Source organism: Schistocerca cancellata, chromosome 6 (assembly GCF_023864275.1).
Source record: "Schistocerca cancellata isolate TAMUIC-IGC-003103 chromosome 6, iqSchCanc2.1, whole genome shotgun sequence".
In the NCBI taxonomy this organism is placed as follows: Eukaryota; Metazoa; Arthropoda; class Insecta; order Orthoptera; family Acrididae; genus Schistocerca; species Schistocerca cancellata.
In genome coordinates, this window is record NC_064631.1 from 569,385,533 (window position 1) to 569,398,693 (window position 13,161).

Here is a 13,161-nt window from a genome sequence, read left to right on the forward strand (position 1 = left end):
GATCCCCACTCACCTCCGCCACCATTATTTGACATAGTCATTATTTTGCAGGAAGAGTGATGTAAGAATGTCAACGGGTTTCCCGCACCGTATCCGATCCGATGTCGTGTGGCTAGGGCCTACCGTCGGGTAGACAGTTCGCCGGGTGCAAGTCTTTCGACCTGACGCCACTTCGGCGACTTGCGCGTCGATGGAGATGAAATGATCATGATTAGGACAACACAACACCGAGTCCCTGTTCGGAAAAATCTCCGACCCAGCCGGGAATCGAAAACGGGCCCTTAGAGTTAACATTCTGTCGCGCTGACCACTCAGCTACCTGGGGCGGAGAGTACGTGGATGACAAGGAGGTTATTGAAGCAACTAGACGTTTGCTCCAACGTCGAGCAGTAGAGTGGTACCACTCGGGCATAGAGGTCCTCCCAGTAAGGTGGCGTAAGGACGTCACATTGAACGGAGATTATGTTGAAAAATTAATAAAAAGATGTGTTGCGTTACTTATTGAAAACGTCTCGTAGGGATTTCTAGTGATCACAAAACTATTGACAAAGATGCTTCGGACAAGAAGAAATAAAGAATCACTTACTATACAGGTCGTGAGGACTGTAAAAATCTTGTTTTGAGCAGTTGTAAGTAGGCTATGTAAGTAGGCTGTTTAGGTTCTTATATTGATAACGCCGCCGCCACGTAGCGCTCTCTGTATGAAAATCACTGGCTGTGCTGTGTGCAGTCTGTGGCTAGTTTGCATTGTTGTCTGCCATGTAGTGTTGGGCAGCGGCAGCTGGATGTGAACAGCGCGTAGCGTTGCGCAGTTAGAGGTGAGCCGCCAGCAGTGGTGGATGTGTGGAGAGAAATGGCGGAGATTTGAAATTTGTAAGACTGGATGGCATATATATTATGATTATTAAGGTAAATACATTGTTTGTTCTCTATTAAAATCTTTCATTTGCTAACTATGCCTATCAGTAGTTAGTGCCTTCAGTAGTTTGAATCTTTTATCTAGCTGGCAGTAGTGGCGCTCGCTATATTGCAGTAGTTCGAGTAACGAAGATTTTTGGTGAGGTAAGTGATTTGTGAAAGGTAAAGGTTAATGTTAGTCAGGGCCATTCCTTTGTAGGGATTTCTGAAAGTCAGATTGCGTTGCGCTAAAAAATATTGTGCGTCAGTTTAAGCACAGTCCTGTATAAATTTTCAAAGGGGACGTTTCACAGTTTGTTCGCCACGTGATTTTAAAATACAAAGCTCCTGCTTTAGCGACACTAGTGCGCCATAGTGATCGTAACTACAGACTAAGAATTTCTGATTTACGAATATATGAATCTTAAATGGATGGGTACCACCGTAATGGGTACTAATGGCTTTCCTGACCATTACACAGGTGCATTCCCGTTTTTGCGCAGCGCGTTACAGGCTTGGTGAAACAGACCTTGAATCGTAAGTTTGAGGGAAAACGATTACTACAAAAGTGTCAAATTTTCAAAAACAAAAATTACGGCCTCCGATACGAGCATTGTAAGCAACAGGCTAGAGAAGAGGAACGTGCGAGGATGAAAGAAGGTAATGTGTAGTACGGCAGCAGGACGAGCACTGAGCGGCGGAGTGGCGACGGACGCATGCATCGCAATAAAAATGATGGACGAGCGTGCGTGCCCCGTGACAGCGGCAAGTGGGCCATGAATAATGGAGGCCGGCGGGCCCTGTGTGCCCCGATAGCGCGCCGGCGTCTGCGCCGCCACTGGCCGGACGGCGACCTGGCCAAAGACCTGCAATTACCACCTGCCCGCGTCTGCGCCCGCAGTTACGGCTACCTTGCCACCGACGCTACGCTACAACTTCCTGCCTCACCTTCTGTCCAATACGTGTATCATGAATTTTGTTACTGTTTTCTCATATTTTTATAAATTGATGTCACTTGTCCACACTGAGCACTGAAAATTACCTTCGCTTGTCCCTTTTTGTCAGTTTTTAAACTCTTTCTCTATACATTCTCCTTACGCTGATATGTCTCAGATTATTACCTTCTACGAGGGGCGTTTGAAAAGTCTGTGAAAAAATAAAAATTACTTACGTGTTTGGGGGTAAACCTTTTTCTATTTTTCGACATCCCTTCCGAATAAAAAAAATGGCTCTGAGCACTATGGGACTTAACTTTTGAGGTCATCAGTCCCCTAGAACTTAGAACTACTTAAACCTAACTAAAAGCACATCACACACATCCATGCCCGAGGCAGGATTCGAACCTGCGACCGTAGCGGTCACGCGGTTCCAAACTGAAGCGCTTAGATCAGCACGGCCACACCGGCCGGCCTTCTGGATAAGAGGAATTGTCCAAGACTGCAAAATAGCTATTAGTTGCTGCAATCACCTCCTCATTTGAATAAAATCTTTGTCCCGCCAGCCATTTCTTCAAATTGGGAAACAAGGGAGCCAAGTCTGGAGAACAGGGGGGATGTGAAACGAGTTGGAATCCTATTTCCATTGATTCTGCGACCACAACTGCTGAGGTGTGTGTTGGTGCATTGTCGTGATGGAAAAGGACTTTTTTGCGGCGTTTTCCTTGCAGCTCGGTTTTCAAACGGTCCAATAACGATTAATAACATGCACCTGTAATAGTTTTACCCTTTTCCAGAGAGTCGATGAGGATTAACTGTTGTGAGTCCCAAAAGACAGTCACCATAACCTTTCCGGCAGATGGACTGGTCTTCGCCTTTTTGGGTGCAGATTCTCCCTTGGTAACCCATTGTTTAGATTGTTGTTTGGTCTCAAGAGTATATTAATTTATCCATGTTTCATCCACAGTGACGAAACGACGCTTAAAGTCCTGCGGATTCTTCCTGAACAGCTGCAAACCATCCTTCCAACAGTTCACAGGATTCCGTTTTTGCTCACGCGTGAGCAATCGCGGAACCCATCTTGCGGATAGCTCTCTCATGTCCAAATGTTTATGCAAAACATTATGCACCCGTTCATTCGAGATTCCCACAGCACCAGCAATCTCACGCACCTTAACTCTTTTGTCATCCGTCACCATATCACGGATTTTGTCAATGATTTCCGGAGTAGTAACCTCCACAGGGCGTCGAGAACGTTCAGCACCACTTGCGCCCATATGGCCATTGCGAAAATTTTGAAACCACTTATAAATTGTTCTAATCGAAGGTGCAGAGTCACTGTAATGTTTATCAAGCTTCTCTTTAATCTCCTGAGGCGTTTTGCCTTTCATAAAGTAATGTTTAATCACCACACGAAATCCTCCTTCGTCCAGTTTTTGACGATCACTCGACTTCGTTGATTCACACGCATGCCAAACACAAAGAAATAGACTAATATGGCTGAAACTTGGTGTGCGTTCTTTCCAAAGATGCTACTAACTAAACATGATCTCGATGCGCACCGGTGGTGCCATCTCTCGGATTTTGCTCGGACTTTTCAAACGCCCCTCGTATGCTGATAATCCTATCAAGAGATGTGACACTGTGATTACCACAATGCCCTTGTTTCCGTGAGTAAAACGAATCTAGTATATGTCCATTAATCATTAAGTTCATTTTCCGTAGTTAGTACAAGCCGCTTCAGGTGAAAGCTTGAATGATGCTTCCAGCGACGGCATGTCTGATTATGTTATCTAAACCTGCTGATTAAAATTACCTACTGCCACTTCGCTTCTAATCATCTCACAGTCGACAGATAACTCTGGGCACATCTCTCAAAAAAATGGTTCAAATGGCTCTGAGCACTATGCGACTTGACTTCTGAGGTCATCAGTAGCCTAGAACGTAGAACTAATAAACCTAACTAACCTAAGGACATGACACACATCCAAGCCCGAGGCAGGATTCGAACCTGCGACCGTAGCGTCCGCTCGGTTCCAGACTGTAGCGCCTAGAACCGCACGGCCACTCAGGCCGGCGGCACATCTCTCAATGAGGCGATAAGATGTACACAATCCACCCACATTGACGTGACTATCACCCATGTACGACGTCGACGTGCAAGAACCATTCCCAGGTAGCAGGTAGCAGCGCTAGTAGTGGAGGGTATGGAATACTTCCATGAACTGTGTACAAAGCCAGACCAATAGGCATTACATGCATTGACCAAAAAAGGATAGTGCATTGAGAATGGCTAGTTGCTAGCCGAAATTTAGACCTGCCAATAAATATTCCAAAGGACGACTGATAGCTGAAATCCATTACTTATAAATCAAAATAACGGTCGCTGCGTGCAACAGCCTCTGAATGGAGGGTAACCTAGTTTTTACTGCTTAAAATGTTCCTTAGACAGTCTATTTTTAAAATTTATTCTCATAAGGTGTGTTATGTATACTGAAATACGTTAAAACCGCGATTTCCTGCATGGGGGTATGGCGCATACGAGAGCTCTAATGCAACAGATGTAGTGCTATAATAATTACCAACGGAATATGTTTCGGATGGTATCAGTATCAACTAAAATACTATTCTCAACAATATTTCTCTCTGTAGCATAATTCCTTAATGGAAAACAGTCTAAAAGCAGGTGCCTGTCTCGCATCTGTTTAACTTGTCATCTGGCTTATTTTTACCACGAAGTAAAACGTGGGTGTCTGAAGATGACGAAGAAACGTATTTATACGGTTAGAAAAGGTTCGAAAAGTAATCCCGGTATTGCAAAGAAGACTTCTATGGGTAAGCGGAAGAGTGTTTCGACATCGGGGAAAAAAGGACAGTTGCACTCTTGTTCAGTATTGTTATTAGAAAAAATACAAGTTGAAATTTTGAACAACTGCTTTTCCAAAAAAACATTTTTCAACTTGGCATGAGCTATAACTCAAGAAGTTCATTCAGTCACATTATACCGTTTTGTAACTTACGACTCAGCGTTTTTTCTACTCTGCGATATATTTTAATCTCGTTTCTTGCAGCACGTCTTTTTAACGACTTTTCGTCGAAAGAATTGGCGCTGATAACCACGCAGTTGAGCGCCCCACAAACCAAACAACAAAACATCATCGAAAGAATTGACTTTCATGTCACAATGTCGCCATTTGTTACAAACCATTCTTTAAAAAATATCCCTACGTACTGCCCTAGACAGTAACATCAGCCGCGGTGGTCTAGCGGTTCTAGGCGCGCAGTCCGGAACCGCGCGACTGCTACGGTCGCAGGTTCGAATCCTGCCTCGGGCATGGATGTGTGTGATGTCCTTAGGTTAGTTAGGGACTGATGACCACAGATGTTAAGTCCCATAGTGCTCAGAGCCATTTGAACCAAGTAACATCAGTTTCAAAGCATTTTCTGAATTTTTTCTGTAGAATGAAAAATGTCGTGTTCAGAGCTCCCACCAACCGCCGCCACACTACGCGGAGGCCTTTCGTCGATGTCATCTATTGTCCTCTAGGTGCAAGTTCTTTTAAATAAAATCTTAAGAGCGTACAATGAAGATCTACAGTTAGTTTTGTAATTTTTTTTCTTGTTTTATTGAAAAACTCATGAATATCATTCTCAAAATCGAAGGTCTCCCTGGTCTACTCCGTTGAGATGTAACGTGACTAAATTAAGCGTACATTTATCTACAACAGCTGGTCAAAATGACGTCCTCCGGCGGCAAGAAGAGCCTAATACCTGAACACGTTGTCGAAGCTCTCGCCGAATTTAGGGTGGCGAAATTCTTGAAATCACATGATGAATACTGTCTTCAAACACTTTGGGTATGTGTGGATTGTTTGCTTACACCTTATCTTTGAACAAACCCCCAAGGATAAAAATAGTATAGGTTTATGTATAGGGGGCAGGAGGAAGAGGAAGAAGAAGAGGAAGAGGAAGAGGAGGAGGAGGAGGAAGAGGAAGAGGAAGAGGAATGTTTTAGTACTTCCATTGATGCGTTGGTAGCGGATGATCTTCAAATATCCTACAAGAAATAACAGTCGATCTTTTCGTTAGCTGTCAGTGGCCTTAATAAAGATTGCGATATACTGTTCATATACCGATTATAAGTTACCGTTTGATGAAAAAAGATCAGTACAATAATTCGTGCTGCACTATTTGCACGAATCACCCCTCCTTTTATGTAATGGAGAGAAACTTGATGTAACTAATGAAGACCTTCGTAACTGCATTGTCGATTGTTCTGCGAGTTCACAGACCCTAATATACGCAATCCAGCTTCAACATAAAAAATACCATTTCAGGATCAACCTCTCCATCCTGACCAGAATACAGTAGTCAGTTTCAGTACTGACGCAGAGCAACATTATCTGAGTTGCTGAATCGGTTCATACCACTAGTTTGTAAGGGATCAGCTTGCGTCAACCCAGAGCTCTGCGACCACTTGTTACTGTTATGTCTGTCTGAAATGCTTATGGTGCATCGATTTTCTCAGGTCTCTTTCCAAGGCGATTCCTAAGTTGTCTAGTTCAATTTTTGACTAAAAGCGACATGCCATCTACCAAACTTGAGAAATGTCAGCCTGAAGCTGGGATGCCGCCTCTCATGTTTGATTCATTTCTTCTTGCTGATATGCTAATTTTATAAGTAATGGTATCAAGCTTCTGATATAAAACTGATTCGTGGGGACTGATGAGTGATTACATTGATTCGTCCGCAGTTTCACTTCATCTCTTATAATTTCTTCAGATTTCAAGTGCAAGTTTTTTTTAGCAACGCCAACTGCATGCTAGTTTCGTGGCTCTGTGTCAGCTACGGGAATAAGTGAAAGCAGCAAGTTGGTTGCGGCTTACCTACCAGCCGTTCCTAGCACTGCATTAGTGGGAGCCAGAATGATGCTGTCTGGGAGGGAGTAGACCAAGTTGATATGAGACAGTCTGAAGAAATGCAGAGGCGGACAACGCTTGCGTTTCGGATGGTCCATATTCAAGTGTAAGGAATTAAATAATGCGACTCTTTTTGTGTAACCATACTGTCATAATAAAATGCACACACATCCAAGCATTAGATAAAAAGAGAATAGACGCTTCAGTAAGAGTAAAAACGCAAGGACTATTCATGTAAGCGTATTGAAGATAAATGTATCGACAGATAACAAAACTCTCTGTTAATCGCTATGCAGTAGAAGTTTATTGAGGGAATAAGCTCCTTCCCGTTAATCACTCTCGTTTGTCTAGTTTGTTTCGCAGTGAAGACATAGGTATGAGTAACTGGCAAATCTTGTACTTTATATTGTTCTGAATAAAAACTAGGCATGTTTATCAAAAGTGTCTACCATTAATATAGTCATCTTTAGATTTCGCACATATCTTTTTATGTTGTGTATATATATATATATATATATATATATATATATATATATATATATATATATATATATATATATATATATATGTTTTTAGGGGCAGTGTGTCAGGAAGTGTAAAGTGTATTGCTCGAGAGCAATCAGACCGACTGCGGATCGCGTGTTGCTGTTTAACGACTGCATTCCGAATAAAACCAGCATCTTTGAATACGAAGTTTTGCTATCACTGTTTGACATTGTACAGTCAATCTCCTTAGCGAACAACGACACTTCATCAGCTCCAACGGCCTGATACACTCATCAGTCAGTAAGTGACAGCGATATCATTTTTCTTACATTCATACACATTACTACTCAGTGAGATAAAAAAGATTTTCAGATGTTTGGATGTAAATCCAATACGTCTTGCTATCGTTTCTGTGATCTATCCTTCCGACGGCAAACCTATAGTCGATGCACTGCAAACTACAGAGCAGATTCATTTAACTTTGTCATTTTCATGTGTCAACGAAGGACACATTAGAATATCATGTTTTTCAGAGGATGCCCTCTGGCTGTAAATTTCACAAACGCAGTTCGTCGTTAAAAGGAAATGTTCTCGGCGTGCTTGTTGAAAATGTTTTCACCAAGAGAGCATCTTTCTAAGTTGTATAAGAAGCAGACGCCACTTTGGGCTATGTTTTGTTTTCTGTTTCGGCACTAGTCTGGCACCTATCCTGGTAAAGATTTGAGGGCTCGTTTCTCTGTACGCGGAAACGCAGCCCCTCGGTTAATTCAGAAAATTTCTGTAGGTGAAAGATCTAACTTTGTTATTGAAAATTGCATTGGAAAGAAGCTGATGATTCACGTGAAATGTTTCCGACGTGATTATGGCCTCACGAATGCAATTAACGAATCTGAAGTCGGACGCATGGGACATTTCATTTCGAATAACGTTAAGGAATTCAATGTTCCGCGATCTACAGTGTCAAGAGTGTAATTAAAACACGAAATTTCAGCCACTATCACCACGGACAACAAAGTGGCTGATGGACTTCACTTAACAACCTAGACCAGCAACGTTTGCATAGAGTTCTCAGTGCTAACAGATAAATAACAATGAGTGAAATAACCGCAGAAATCAATGTGGGACGTTCGATCAACGTATCCAGTAGTACAGTATGGCGAAATCTGCCGTTAATGGTCTATAGCAACAGACGACCGACGCGAGTGCCTTTGCTAATAGCACAACACCGCCTGCAAAGCCTCTTATGGCCTCGTGGCCTTATCGGTTGGGCTCTACTCGACTGGAAAATCGTGGCCTGGTCAGATGAGTCCCGATTTCAGTTGGTAAAAGCTGATGATGGGTTTCGAGAGTGGCACAGACCCCAAGAACCCATGGACTCAAGTTGTCAACAATGCGCTGTGCTACCTGTTGGTGGTTCCATAATGATGTGGGCTGTGTGTCTGTGTCCTCTGGTCCAACTGGATCGATTATTGACTGGAAAAGATTATATTTGGCTACTTGGAGACCGTTTGCAGCCGTTAATGGACGTCACGTTACCAAACAACGATGTAATTTTTATGGATGACAGTGAGCCATGTCTTCTGGCCACAATTGTTCGCTATTGGTTTGAAAAATATTCTGAAAATTCGGATGAATGACTTGATCAGCCAGATTGCTCGACACGAACCGCATATAACATAATCGAGAGGTCAGCTCGTGCACAAAATCCTGCACCAGTAACACTTTCGCAATTACGGACGGCAGTAGAGGCAGCATGACTCAATATTTCTGCAGGGGATTTCCAACGAGTTGTTGAGTCCTTGCCTCGTCGAGTTGTTGCACAACGCCGGGCAAAAGGAGGTCCAACACGATATTAGGAGGTATCTCATGACTGTCAGCTCAGTGTATGCAATCGCTCTGGACTTTGAAAATTTCGCGCTGATGAATTGCAGAGGTGTCTAGACATCTGAAACAAGGGAAATCTGGTGATCCCTCAGCTGATATTTGGTGCTCATCCAGTTGTGGAAACCATATACTTCAGCTAAAGTTTCTGGTACACAAACGGTAAGATTCTGTCTGCAGGGCAGGATTTCAGGACTTTGGCAAAGTTTAGACTCGATTGTACAATGGCTTGTATTCAGTAAGTAACTATTTTTCCAAACATGTGACTGTCCACATGGTTCACCAGTGATTTACTGGCCAAAGATCAGTGTCTGGGTCCATGTATATCAGTGTAGTCAGATTCATGCATCCACTCACTCAGCTAACTACTAATGGTAAATTTTGTGATTGTCTTTCAAATCCATTATGGTATTATTTATTAGTTTACCCATTATTGGTATGGGCCTGCAACCAATATATTGTACTCATAAACTGTATTAATGTTTATATATGGTATGGTCTCATTATTATAACAGACTTCATCATATCAAAGTATTGCACATTGCAGATCTCACATGAATACATACAAAGGAAATAAATGTTGTTGTTCCTCTGGACCTTGAATTTAATGTAAGCATATAGAAATTCTATCCCATTTCATGTTTGGCATTGCAAGCTCAGAGATACTGACTCTATAGACCAGTTACTTGGGCCAATTTTGATGTAATTCAAATAATAAATTTGTGTTAAAATAATTAGAATTTATACTGCCTCATAACTTTAATAAATAGTTAGGTTCATGAGGGCTATCTGTCTAATATAGGTCCAAGCAGAGAAGACACTTTTTATCAAAATACTATGGTTGGGAGTTCTGTCAGTACTTTGCATTAAAATGGCGACCCTGCCAGGATTTATATGTAGAATGGCGCATTCTTCTGCTAAGCAATCAGAATAAATTTTAATTAGTCACAAACAATATTAAACATTAAGGAAACATTGCTTATCACATTAACACTAGACTCCCATGAATATATCAGTGAAAATCAAATTGTTGTAAAACTGGACATATAAAAATCTAAAATACCTGTTCCTTATATTGTAGGATTTTAATATCATAAACATGGCTAATCGTTGTCAGGAACTGCAAAATAATTTTATTTTTAGAAGGAGTCAGGTGTAGCCAAACGTTGTGGCAAATTATTTATTCTTCACCGGTTTCGAAAATACATTTCCATTTGTAGGAGGTGTTAAGGTTGAACAGGTTCTGAAGAATGATAATTTACATATATCTGAAACCAGCAAAGAATAAATATTTACCATTTGCATCTGTCGGCTGTACCTATTTTGTCAATTCAAAAATATACTGGAAGAGTTATAGAAGACATGCAAAAAGTTTGCTGGTCACCTCAGGAGCGAAACTGGGTGCAGGAGCAGATGGGCTTTTTATTGCATGAGGAGGAAACCCAATAGTGGCAATGTTCTTTGTTTTAATTTTCTTCTAGTGTTGCCAATTCAAACACTTGTTTACTTTGTACTGATCAGGTGCTATGGTGTAAATTGTAATAGAAGTATCATGGGTTCATGATAGAAATGATCATTTTCAAACGTGGTAAACATTTGTAGCAGAGCATATGACTTAAAACTGCTGTAACGCAACACAAGGAGTAGAAGAAAAATTACATTCAAAACATTTTGTAAACATTTGTGGTTGTGTCTCATACTGCATAACGCATTTAAATGTAAGTACAATTACTGTTATTAATCAGTTAATCGTAATTTCAGACAGATATCACAACAACAGTTCGTCAGGCACCTATAGTGTCATAGTTTCGCGGTCACTGAGAGCAGCAGCTATCTGAAACAGAGGACAGTCGGCACGAAGTGATCCGAACGGTGCCGACTTTTAACGATCAGTATTTGGGGGTCGTCGGCCAGCTTACCCTGCCCTTTCTGTGCCGTGTCTGTTGAGGGTTGACAATAAACAAATTTATCTTGGTTACCGCTTAATAATAAGATCGGTACATTTGCAGCACGAGGTACTACACCGCAATGTAAGTATTAGCTTTCGAGCAAAAATCTTATGACGATCACAGCTCTACACGCTATTGAGCCTACATATACCATACTGTCTATGTTGAAATTATTATTTACGTGAGATGTATGCTTATAGAGCACGAGAGCATAAATTCGAGAGTTCTGTTTTGGTTTTGAAAGTAAATGTTCGTAAACAAAATATGTTTCGCTCTAACCTGTGCCCGCGTCATACTTATGCACACGTACCTCGAGTGGAAATGTCCAAATATATATATGCAGATTTCATATTTTGCAATCTAACAGAGCCGTTTCGTAATTTACACAGTTTATCTACTGCTTCTGAATAACTTTCTGTTATCATAGCCACCAAACCAACACTGCAGAGAGATTATACAGAAGCGTCAATTACAAGCACCAGTACATTATTCTGAAAGTTATGAGGTGTTTTTCATCTCTGTTAAACTGTCATACTTTCCTTTACGTACTAGAGCCAGAGTGCATTATAAAGCTCGCTTCACATATTCACTGGGGAAGCACTATTTAAAAACGATGTCAGTAATTAAATTGTTCTAGATTGTCAGTTGCATTGAGGTGACAAAAGGCATGAGATTGGGATGTGCACATATACAGGTGGCGGAGGTATCGCGTCCACCAAGTAAAAAGGGCAATGCGTCGGCGGAGGTGTCATTTGTACTGAGCTGATTCATCTGAAACGGATTCCGTCGTGATTATGACCTCACGACGTCAATTAACGGACTTCGAACGCGGAATGGCAGTTAGAGCTAGATGCATGGGATATTCCATTTCGAAAATTGTTAGGGAATTCAATATTCCCAATTCCACTGTGTCAAGAGTGTGCCGAGAATACCAAATTTCAGGTATTATTTCTCAACACGGACAATGAAGTGGCCGACGAGCTCCACTTAACGACCGAGAGCAGCTACGTTTGCTTAGAGTTGTCAGTACTAGCAGCCAAGCTACACAGCATGAAATAACTACGGAAATCAATGCGGGAGATACGCCGAACGTTTCCGTTAGGACAGTAGGCGAATTTTGGCGTTAATGGATTATGGCAGCAGATGACCGATGCGAGTGCTTTTGCTAACAGCCTGCACCGCCTCTCCTGGGCTTGTGACCACATCGGTTGGACCCTAGACGACTAGAAAACCGTGTCCTGGTCAGATGAGTCCAGATTTAGTTTGGGAAGAGCTGATGGTAGTGTCCGAACGTGGCGGAAGTCCCCACGAAGCAATGGACCCAAGTTTTCAACAAGCACTATGCAAATTGGTGGTGGCTCCATAATGGCTTGGGCTATGTTTACACGGAACGAACTGGGTCCTCTGCCGGCCGGAGTGGCCGAGCGATTCTAGGCGCTACAGTCTGGAACCGCGTGACCGCTATGGTCGCAGGTTCGAATCCTCCCTCGGGCCTGGATGTGTGTGATGTCCTTAGGGTAGTTAGGTTTAAGTAGTTCTAAGTTCTAGAGGACTGATGACCTCAGAAGTTAAGTCCCATAGTTCTCAGGGCCATTTGAACCATTTTTGAACTGGGTCCTCTGGTTCAACCGAAACGATGATTGTCAAGGAATGGTTACGTTCGGCTACTTAGAGACCAATTGTAACGAAACAACGATGGAATTGTTATTGGCCGCGATTGACCTGAAGAACATTCTGGTCAAATTGAGCGAATGATTTTGGCATCCAGATCACCAGAAATGAATCCCATCTAATACTTATGGGACATAATCGAGAGGTCAGTTGGTGCTCAAAATCAAGCTTCGGTAACACTTTCGCAATTATGGACGCCTATAGAGGCATCATGGCTTAATATTTCTCCAGGGGGCTTTCAACGGATTGTTGAGTCCATGCCGAGTCGGGCTGCTGCACTACTTCGGGAAAAAGAATTTCCGACACGATATTTGGCGGTATCCCATGACTTTTGTCACCTCCGTGTATGCCGGATCTAAGTTGCAGTTACTGCTTCATTTCTAGTGACTATGAATAACCAGATCGTTCCATAACTGTCCATGT